Raw genomic sequence first — 11831 nt, forward strand, 5'->3', positions numbered from 1 at the left:
ATTAAGTTTAAGTGATTGCACACACACACCGTGAACAGTGAGCAGTGAATTTGTCCTCTGCATTTAACCCATCCAACACACCAGTAGTGAACACACAACAGACGCAGGAGCAGTGGGCAGCATTCCTCTGCGCCCGGGGAGCATTAGGGTTAAGTGCCTTGCTCAAAGGCACACAGCCATGTTGGGCCTGGGAATCGAACCGGCAACCCTCCAGTCACAAGCCCGGTTCTCTAACCTTTAGACCACGGCTGCCCCAAATGTGATCGCCTCCTTCGAGCCGGATTCGAACCAGCGACCTAAGGATGTCAATGTGACTTGCCACTACAGTCCTCCTCTCTACCAACTGAGCTATCGAAGGGACAAATGTGTAATAAAGAAAGGTTTATGGTGAGATTAATGACTGAACATTGTAGTGGATTATAGTAATTTAGTAAAGCCTACCTGAGCAGACAACTCCATCATCTTCAGCATGAATACAGAAGGGAATGAAATGTTTGTCTGGTCCACAGTCCTTCAGTGTAGACTCTGACCCTGTACACTGTACTGCAGCCAATACGATTGGTCCTGATCCCTCTCCAAAACGAGGATAACTCACTGCCTCTACAGCCTCCCCTACATCCCAGCTCTCTACACACCACTGCAGCAGCACTCATATCCCAGCTATAACTACAGACTGTGCCCCACTGTCCTTTATGAAGAACCTCCACTCTCCCAGCACAGCGACTACCACCATTCACCAGCCTCACACTGCCTGTGGAGGAGAGAGAGATTAAGACAGAGAGAGAGACTAAATATAAATATTCTTGAACTAACAGGTCATTATTTCTGAATCTGTTTCTCCTCTGAGACCAAACATCATTTTCACTTCGTTTATTAACTCATTAATTAAACAACAACATCATAATGGAAAAAATCAGTTTTTAAGAATAAAGCTTCTCAAATATATTTGCTGCACTAAATATTTCAAACTTAATTTAAAACATTTCAGACAAACAAACACATTTAAATGTATCTGTAAATAAAATGACATCTTCAAATATTACTCTTTCTTTACAAATTTAAAGAAAAGAGACAGTCAGCCTCTGTCATTTAAAAATATATTGTATTTTGTTCATATGATTATTTATTGACTTCTTGACCTTTTGATCATGAATATGCACTTACCAGCTGTGGTGAGATGAACCATGGAGGACAGAAAAATGATCCACACACACGTCTCCATCTCTCTCTGCCCCAGACCACGCTCCGTTTCAACAACTAGTCAAAGAGCACAACCTTCACCTCTGCTCTCTCACACTGACTGAAGGAACTGAGTCCTCTTAGCCCACCTAGAGAGAGGACTCCTCCCACCCACCAATCACACTCACTGTTGCCTTATTAGAGACACTGCAGGAAATCATCAAACAGCTACAGTCACGAATCAGAGGACGCTCTTTAAAATTCTCCAAATATATCAAAATAAGGTCTGTGTTTTTGAACAGGACTCCTCCTCCTGTCTGTAGACACGTCTCCCTGAGGAGAGACAAGACACATCAGCTTTATGAGAGAGTCACAAAACCAAAAACACATTTATTTCAGAGAGGAACTACACAACTGAGTAGATTACAACTGTATCACCTGCAGAATAGTGTGTGAGTGTGTGTGTATAAAGTAGTGGAGATTCTGGAAACCTAAGCATAAAGAAATTTGAGAGAAAAAAATTCAGTTAATAAAAAAGTTCTAGCTTCATATCTCAATTTCTTTATTAAATATAAATTTAAAATCTGAGATCAAAAGCAAATGAAGTTTCTTAGAGTATGTGTCTGTTACCCAGGAAAGTTCACCCAGAGTCACGCAAATTCCCGCTGTGCTGAGGATAAATAACCCTATAGCCCCATCTAGTGGTGAATAGCAGTAAGTACTAAAATAAACAAACCTGAGGAGGCGTCTTGAAGGTCAGTGTTGACGTTTTGCATTGAGTGTGAGTGTGTGTGTGTGTGTGTGTGTGTGTATGCGTGTTGTGTATTTGTAAGTGTACCTAAAGCAGTTTTAAAATTGTTCCACCACTGTTTCGCCGTTTGGATTTGGAGCCTCTGGAGGCAGTGCTATGATCTGAGGTACCTTCAGCGGGTCAGGTCTAGGCTCAGCAACGCAATAAAATGAAGTCAGCTGAGTACCTGAATATACTGAATGACATGGTTATCTAAGTCACTTACACCAGTTAGGGCCGCGGGAGGTGCTGGCGCCTGTCCCAGCATTCATTGGGTGAAAGGCAGGGAAACACCCTGAACAGGTCATCAGTACATTGCAGGGCGAACACATTCACACCTAAGGGCAATTTAGTATCTCCAGTTCGCCTGACCTCCTTACAATATGAACAAATATATAAAGCAAATGAATTTTCTTGGGGAATGCTTCAATCACGAAAGAAAAGGTCGCTCGCAGTCACGTCACTTTCTGCTGTATTCATGATAATTTATCTTACAGCCCCATCTAGTGGCGATTACGAGTAAGAACTAAAAGAAACGAACGTCCAGTGGCGTTTGGAGGCTCAGTACTGATGACAGTTTTGCACAGTGTGTGTGTGTGTGTGTGTTCTGTACTTGGAAGTGTACATAAAACATTTTAAAGCCGTTCCACCACAGTTACAGTGTATTACTTTCTTCATTATCATTATCAAAGGCATGATTATAACAGTATGTCAGTCACTGCAGAAAATATTTCTGAATACGAGACAGTGAAAACTGAAACAAATTTTGACAAGAATAAAGGGATGTGTCTGTTGGGATCACAGTAATATTTACCATATAAATGGAATTTAAAAAAAGTAAAGACAAATAAGTTGCTATCATACTATAACCAATTCTGTGTTTATTCAAATTAGAGTTTGTTAAAAGAACTCGTATGCGTTAACGTCTGTTCCCTCCTCCCCATTATAATAAGACGTTAAATTTCACGGAGAAACTTCATCAGTCCTCACAAATGATCTCTGGTTTGAGTTTCCCGAGGTACTTTAGTTTGAAGCAGAGCGGCTCTGGTTTGGAATAACAAAAATCACGTGGAAGATAAAGTCACATGTCATATATGGAATCATGCCGGGTTAAGGTTCGTCTTGTGAAGCTCGACGTATTCCATACAGCCCCATCTAGTGGTGACTGTAGGAGTAAGTGTTAAATTGAGGAAAACGCCGGAACTGCCCGTGAGAAAAAGAAAAATCCAAGAGATTGTTCAGCACGTGTGCGTGGTCCTCCGACGAGATTAGTTAGAACTCAAATCATCATACAAAGAGTTCTGTGAGAGAGTCTACCAGAGTCTACCATGGTAACCCAGAATGAACCTGTGTGCACTGATTCAGACTCTACAGCAAGTCTTCATCTACCTGACACAGAGAATGACTGAAGGAGTGAATGTAAAAGAGGGATCTCAAGAAAATAAAATAAAATGAAGACATCATAATTTAATTCCTCTTACAACAGTCTTGTCATAATCTTTTGGATGGAGCTCAGGTGTAGAAAGGAGAGAAAAGCAAATACAACCTTCCTGCTGCAGAGTTACACCCTGAGGTGGAGTCCAGTAAAGATGAGACACAGCTCCACCTCCCCACTACAGCCAGCTTCTGCTGCTGTGAGTGAATGTGGAGCTGACCAAGGCTCTCACTCTCTGTCTTCAGCTGTCAGTGCAGGTTTGACAGATTGGTGCTGTCCATGGTCCTGATCACTGTTGCCAATCGGACACTGGGAGCTTTCAGTGCATGAGGGGAAAGTGCTTGGTTCCCTCAGCCCCCCAATAACCCAGACAAAGTGAACTCATTTCAAACAAACACCCACTGAAGGAATCATTTATAGGATGTGTAAGTGTACCATATGTACTATCAGTAGTAATATTTCTCACCACTAGAGGGCAATAGTGCACAGGGTGGTGGGTCATACCAACTGAACAGAACTGAATTACACACACAAACATTTTTGGTTTCCACTGGACACTGTTGAACCAAACACTGACAGTCTGTTTGAGAGTATTACAGCTTCAGAGCCACAGGCCACAGTTTGGGCCTTTTCTTCCCTTTTTTGAAGAAATTTTCCACATGAGTCCATATTTCATACCAGTTATCAGAAAGCACAGAAATCAGTGTCACATTTCAGTCACTGCATTCATCAAGTTTGGTTCTTAAATCAAACTGTGGATGTCACAGAACGTTCATCATCTTTAACAAGACAAGACAGAATTAATGTTTCAGTGGAACCAAAGAGAGAGGGAAGGAGAGAGAGAGAGAGAGAAAGAGAGAGACAGACAGACAGACAGGCGGAGAACATAGATGGCCACTACTCTTATACTTTTTAAATGGGAAGAAGTATTCTGTCTGGATTGGGTGGTCATCAACACATTAATATAGAGAAACATTGTTTTTTTGTTTGTTTATTTATTTGTTTGTTTTTACAGTCTAAGAGATGGTTAGTTTTATTGTTTTATTTTTGGAGAATTTATCTTTTCTCCGCTGATTTCAGACACAAATTACAAGGTGTTTAATCTTATTAGTCTGGTGAATTTACTATGTGTAATTTAGCTGTAAACTCACCATCAAACTGGTCATACTTCTGTCAACCAAACTGGCAACTGTTGCCAAGGTCTGTGATAACTTAAACTATTTTCCCACTAGAGGGCGATAGAGCTACGTAGTCAGTTTACTGCATTGCTGTGCAGTAGGATATCACCCACTCTTTCTCCTCACTCTGATTTAGATGTATTTACCAGAATTAATCCCATTTCAAAAAGAAATACCATAATACATAAAATAAAAAATAGATCCCCACCCAATTCATCACTTCAAATGCCATTGCACAGGTCACGTAAAGTTGTGCTTGTAAATAAATCAGTGAATTGGATTCGTGGACTTTAGTCTCCTTCTTTTGCTTTCTAACAGATGTATCATAGTGACACTTCACTATTACCAGCCTGTTCAAACTTGTTAACTCAGTCCTGCATTTTATTGGGAATATTAATCAATGACAATTCAGTGCCAGACAAACATGTTTCCCTCTAGTGGCAGAATACCAACTGACTAATAGGAGATCCACATTAAAACTCTTTACTGAGTTTTGTGAACTTAATAAGCATTTATTCTGACAACGGTGTTGTGAATCAACAGTGTACAAGTATTCAAAAGATGACGATGTTAGAAAAATAGAACAATAACACAGTAGATATTGTGACAGTCGGGTAAGATGTAACAACTAATTTTAAAAAATGTGCAAACATGTTCCCAATTAATGTCACCAAATCTTACAAGAGTAAACAACAAAAAGAAACTATCAAAGTAAAAATCAATTCTTCAGCAAACGTTCCAATAATTAATATATTTAGTTTTCTTCAAAAAACCAAAACAAAACATGACATTCTCTTGGTTTTGTGTCCACCATGGCTGCATTTCCCTGAGTTAATATTTGATATGATTTTGGACAAAATAACTGTATGAGGATAAACACTGAAATGGTACTGAATCAGAACAAAGGCTGGAATATTAAAGTCATCTATTAATACTGAACATTTATATTTCATACAGTTCCTTTATTCCCTTCTGTCCATCCTCATTTCATTATATGCTTTTTTCTCTCATTTGTGTTTTGCTGAAGAAACACAACCTTCCCTGATTCACTCTCTTCCATTATTTTGATCTAAGGTTGGAAATGCTCCTCTTTACAGCACTGAGGTGTAAAGAGCAGAGCTACATACAAGTACAAAGTTCAGAGTCCTAGACTGACCTCTCAGACACTGGATAAATCTGGGTGTGAAAAGTTTACTGTTGACTGTAGACACATGGAAATATGAATGACTATTTGCTTCAAGACCTTATTTGACAAAAAAGACATTTTAAAATGACATACAAAGGCAGGAGGTGGAATTTCTGTCTCTGTTACTTTTCTCCATCTTCCTTAGAAAGTCTCTCCTTCCACATCATTATATTCCATCTCTAATGGAGCAGGAGAAAATTCAGGTTTTAATTTCTTACGCATAAAATTTTTTAATTTTTTGTACTGAGAACTTTATACGGAAGATATTGTGTGTTTGTGATAAGATGGGAATGGAAGGTGGGAAAGCCCTGTTAATAAAGCGGTGTATAATTGTGAAAGTGACAAAACAGTCAGGACACACTCATTGACCTTACAGCTTTTCTTTGTCCTCATCCACACTCTCCACATCATCAGACTCATCCAGTCCATCCACTCAAACACACGTCTCACACCTCACAGACTGTCTCACTCTCTGTCATACATTCACTGGCCACTTCATTAGAAACACCAAGCTGATAGTTACACTTTATAAGAGGACAAACAGAAACTAAGACCCATCTGCTGCCATTGTGTTAAACACCCTCTAGTCCTTCATCAATGGTCAGGTTCTGACCGCAGTCCGTAATCGTAAACCTATAATCACAGGCTCTGGTCTATAACTGCACACCTGTATAGTGACCAGTGACTGTAGGTCCAAGGTACAGTATGTGTTTCAAGTAAAATGGAGAGTGAGTGTATGGTTTCTCTATACACACAGCATGTAGTGAGAGTTCACAAAACCATTTCTCTGAAACTCACCTGCTAAACTGCCTTGAGTAGTGTCCACATCATCATAATCCTCTGGTGGGCCTTTCACAGCTGTCTCTGAAACAGTAATCAACACAGTCATTACTGACACCCCAAACTTAATGTCACAAACACTCCAAACATGGTTCATGGTTTCTTTTCTGGGCTACATTTTTGTTAAGGAGGACATTCCCACATTTAAACATATAGAAAGAATGACCACATCATACAAGTCATAACTCACCAATCAAACTGCCTGGATCCTGCCCTGACGTGATGACATCATCATAGAACTCCAGTGAGACCTTTGTTCCTGTCAGCTCTAAACCAATCACAGAGATACATTGTTTTAAACATTGTCTGTTATATGAACATCACATGATATGGAAATATGAACATCTAGAGAAATCACCCATCACACTTCCAGACTTCCTCCCTACAGTGATGACATCATCATAGCGCTCTGGTGGAGCCTCTGTCACATTTTCCTCTGCATCAAAATACACAAACAAATTCCCCTCCATTCACAGCAGACACTGAACAGTAGTTCAATTTCAAAGCGCATGTGTTTGTATTAAGAAAACATTATCAATCTAAAAACAGACACACACCCATCACACTGTCTGGGTTCAGTCCTGAAGTGACATCATCGTAGCTCTCTGGAGAGTCCAGTGTCAGCATCTCCTCTGAACCAGATAAAAACAGAGAGACTTTTGAATATTGACTCAAAACCACCTGTCAACAACATTTCCACACATCTGGTTAAACAGACAGTAGACAAGACTATGTGATCCATCTATAAACACACTAACCTGTCAGGTCACTGGTAGTTTTCGCATCATCGTAATACTCAGCCTTTTCTTCTATCAAAGACTCTGCAGGAACAGGATAAATGAATAAATAAATGCATGAATAAATACAATGCACTGCCACAGAAACTTCTAGTGTAACACTTTTTACAGTGACACTGAATGGATCGAATAAGACATTGAATACCAGACTTGACTTTGTGCCAGTTGTCACGCTGGTGACTGTCACACTACGACACCTAATGAGCAACAGCAAAACAGACACACACGGGCGTATCCTATACGGACATTTACAGAAAAGCACAAGTTTGGTCTTTTTAGGATTAACAAAGAAGAATATTTATGCGTTTAGCAGATTTCATAATTTTTCACGTTCTTTGCTCTCACACGTGAAATAAATAGTACTAAAACAAACGCTATTTGACGTCCTATCGACAGTATGCTGTCAGACAGATTATGGCTGATCGCTGTGCACTCTTCGCTCGGCTGCGTAAGAGCATCAGTCAGTCTCAATGTTTCTTTTTTTTTTAATGTCTTTAACAGACCAACGAAGTAATCATAGTCCCGTTCCGTCAAACGGCGGTCTGGTAGCTCAATATAACCTCGTTTGCAACCCGCATTTGCTAAGTTGTCCCCACTTATTTTCTCCCACCTCGACACCTGTCAGACCAAGCGATGACTGAATCTGAAGCGACCGTTCTCCGAATCTCCGGAGTCCTTGCGTTTCTTTCAAGTTGACGATATTTGATCTTGGCAGATAGCTGTGTCGATGACGCTTCCATCAACGCACTGTGGTGAAGTGAAGCTCGGCTTCCGTCATTCTTTGAGCCGCTGTTCGCTACAGGGTGACTGAGTCTGTGCCAAATGGGCTGCATAAGCCAGGAGTGGAGACCGCGTTTTGCTTTTTTAAACTTGTGGTTTCAGTGCAGTCAACGGGCACGGATTCTGGTGCTGCTTTAAACGTTTTTATATTTAACCAAACGATACACAGTGTCTCATCTTCCTACCGTTAACGTTCAGCCTCCACGCACGTGTATTTCTAAAAGCGCAAACGGAATTTAAAACAGAAACTCTCCAGATTACACGGACTTTAAATGTTTGTTATTCATGCGAATTTTTTCGCCATTAGCTTTCATAAAACGCAGCAGAAGGTAAAGAATAAGCAGCGAACGACTTTAATGGATTAAGTTCACACATCACATTATTGATTAACTGTCAGATGATCTGTGGAAGAGTGAGATAGTTATGAACTTCGTCGTAAGAGAGTAAGCGGAGACTATCTGGCCGTCATACCTGAGAGGAGCTCTTCTTCCCCCACATCCTCATAGCCAGAGTTCTGTTCCTCTGATAGAGCACGACCTGTTATAAGAGAGCGGTACATTGGTCAAACACGGAATTGAAATACATACACAAACACGTGCTCTCGTTCTCCCGCTCTCTCTCACCTGCAAGTCACACAAATTCCCTGCTGCCCCCCACCCCCTTTCGCTCTCAGACATGTACTATGTCCCTCTACTTTAACTCTCCCCCTCCCCTCTCACACACTTGGGCACATACTGCAATTCATTTAGACAACATGTCTACATATTTATTTGTAAAATACTTTATACAAAAACTGGCCAGTTTTTCCCGCAACGAAACACAAACACTCTTTCCCGTCCCCTAATTCTATTACTCTCGCTCAAGTACAATCTGTAACACTCAAAGCTGAAACGATTTTCACCTTTTCCTTACTTTAATGGAGGAAGATAGCATATGTTTGCAAGTTCACATAAACACACAAATGCAGAAACTCTGTATCACTTTCCCATCTCTCTCTCTCTCTCGCGCTCTCTCTCTCTCTCTCTCTCTCTCTCTCTCTCTCTCTCTCTCTCTCTCTCTCTCTCTCTCTCTCTCTCTCTCTCTCTCTCTCTCTCTCTCTCTCTCTCTCTCTCCACAGTAACAGCTGTGCATCCCTGTAAAAAGTCTCTCACCGCTCTGAACAGTGTTACTGCTTCTCTTAGTGAGGAATCTGTGGTCAATCTCCTCATAGACGGCATCAGGCAGAGTCATGTGCTTCCTCTTAGACAGAGCTGTGTGGGAGAACAATCACACACACACACACACACACACACACACACACACACACACACACACACAGGGTCATATTTTGCATTCAAAGGGATCTAATTTCTGCAGTTTTTCCTCAATGTTTTTCCTACCTCTCCTCAGAGCTCTGTTCTGGTAAAACAGCACAAGCAGAAACACCAGCAGTAGCAGGAGCAGTGCTCCTAGAACCAGGAACACCACTGAGGGAATGGACACACCAGTCTGTGACTGAGGCCGTGAAGGACTGGTCCGTCTGCTGGTGGTTACTGGAGACACATGGACAAAGAAATCACATTCCAGGATATGATTTAGAGTTAAACATAAACCATACACCAATACAAAAACACAAGTCAGATTAAATGAGACAAAGAAACATGCAAGTATTCATATTACCTAAAGATGCTGCAGAAGTAACTGATGAAGTTGTTCTCTCTAGAACCACACACACACACACACACACGCAGAGAGACAGAGTGAGAAAGTGTATTCATTAATTCTGTTGTGAGTGTAAGAGGACTTGGACATTTTGTCTTTCAATATTACTTGTCAGAAGTTGATAACTGTTTAAGCTTTTGGGTCCCATAATGAGAAGAAATGAGGTCAGAGTTCATTTATTCATCAGTGTTGGACCTGAACTTCTCAGTGAATGTAATATCCACACATGAACACATGGGACATGTTTAATATAGTTTTTAATAGATTTCCACTACAAATATATGACATCAACCATCAAACAAGCACATGACAATCACATCTGGATGAAATAATTATTTAAGATTATTTCAGTGACTGAGCCCTGCCCCAATTTTCTTCAGTGCTCTGTTTCCTTGTGGGTTTTTCTCTCTTTTCTCTACAGTCTGATGACAGTAGCCATTGGAACCACTGTCTCACTCCTACCTGTACAGGTGACTCCAGCATCATCCTTATGGGAGCAGTCAGTGTTGTTCTTCAGGGAGAGAGAACAGTCAGACAGGTGGATCTCACTTCCTCTGCACTGCACCCTGCTCAGCCACACAGCTCCCTCTCCACGCCCAAAGGCAGCATTCCCATCAGCCCTCAGTGCCGGCCCACAGCCCAGCTGTCTGCACACCACCTGAGCATCTCTAATGTCCCAGTCATCATCACAGACTGAGCCCCAGGTACCGTCATGATAAACCTCCAGCCTCCCAGAGCACTGGCCCTCTCCCTCCATCAGTCTGAGGGGTAGATGGTCTAGACAACAAACCACAGTTTAACCTAATACATCTAATTATCATGATATTAAATAAGGATCCCAGTTTTTAAAAAAGATGTGCGTGGAAAATGTTTTCATTGGTAAATAGTATGAGGTTTTTAAGCCATTTTTTAGGTACAGGTGAAATTTTTAAAATTACTTTTCTTTTATGACAAAATGAGCAAATATAACCACAGACCTATTTTACTGAATGTCATATTGAAGAATTTTCTGTTGTAGACTACTGATATATGAAGTTGACAAACATATGAGAGAGAAATATAATGTGAGTGGGTGTTAGACGTTGTCACCTGAACATGGTCTGTGATGTGGAGACGCTGCACATGGCAAAAGACTTCGGGCGACAGTTTTTTCCTCTGTGACTAAAGGAGAAATATGATGATTTTTAACTAATGGGTTATCGACTGTAGCTTTAATCACTTGTAACAGCACATTTTTCACCATTATCTTCATGCCTCACAGTGAAATTATTTCATGATCTTCATCAGAACACAAACACAAAAAATGTTACCAATAGAAACAGAACAAATGAATGTAAACCCAAAAGTCTATAATCAGCTGTGCATCTTTCTTCCTCTGGGTTGATTAGAAAAGTGAAGGTATGTTACGTCCCCGCGAGTAAAATCTAGGGACTGGGGGAGGTAACATAATAAAAAACTCAAAAAGAAAACAGGGATATGTGGATTGTTAATTTATTAAGCGAAGAAAAGAGAAAGAAAGGGATTACAACAAAACCAAAAGTAATGTTCAAAGCTACTTAGTCACGTCATCCGAATTAAACACACAGCGTAACTGCTGTAACCAGCCAATATACACACAGGGATGAAACACACAGCGATATATCCCTGTTACAAGACACACGCACACGCGCACGCGCACACACAGCATTAATCCTGCCGTCTGGCCCACTGGCCCCGTCTATCGGTCTTCCCAGGACTTTTAAAACAGCCGGTTCCGGTGAACAATTAAGCACCCGCGCTGTTAACCATTCATGGCGACAATGAGGACAGGGTAGGGCGGTGCCTGGAGAGAGACATGGAGAGAGAAAAAAAAACACACCCCAACACCACAGCCGTAACACCCCCTTCCATAAGAGCGAACAGATATTTCGCTATAAATATACGAATGACATCACATAAACACAAA

General features: G+C 40.9%; 1 non-coding gene across 1 annotated transcript; it reads right to left on the reverse strand.

Moving 5' to 3' along the window:
- Window positions 1–268: 268 nt before the first annotated feature.
- Window positions 269–358, reverse strand: trnay-gua (transfer RNA tyrosine (anticodon GUA)). Its single transcript is given in 2 exon segments — window positions 269–304; window positions 322–358. It is a non-coding gene; the product is annotated as a tRNA-Tyr (tRNA).
- Window positions 359–11831: the final 11473 nt, after the last annotated feature.

This window comes from Chanos chanos, chromosome 11 (assembly GCF_902362185.1).
Source record: "Chanos chanos chromosome 11, fChaCha1.1, whole genome shotgun sequence".
NCBI classification, from domain to species: Eukaryota; Metazoa; Chordata; class Actinopteri; order Gonorynchiformes; family Chanidae; genus Chanos; species Chanos chanos.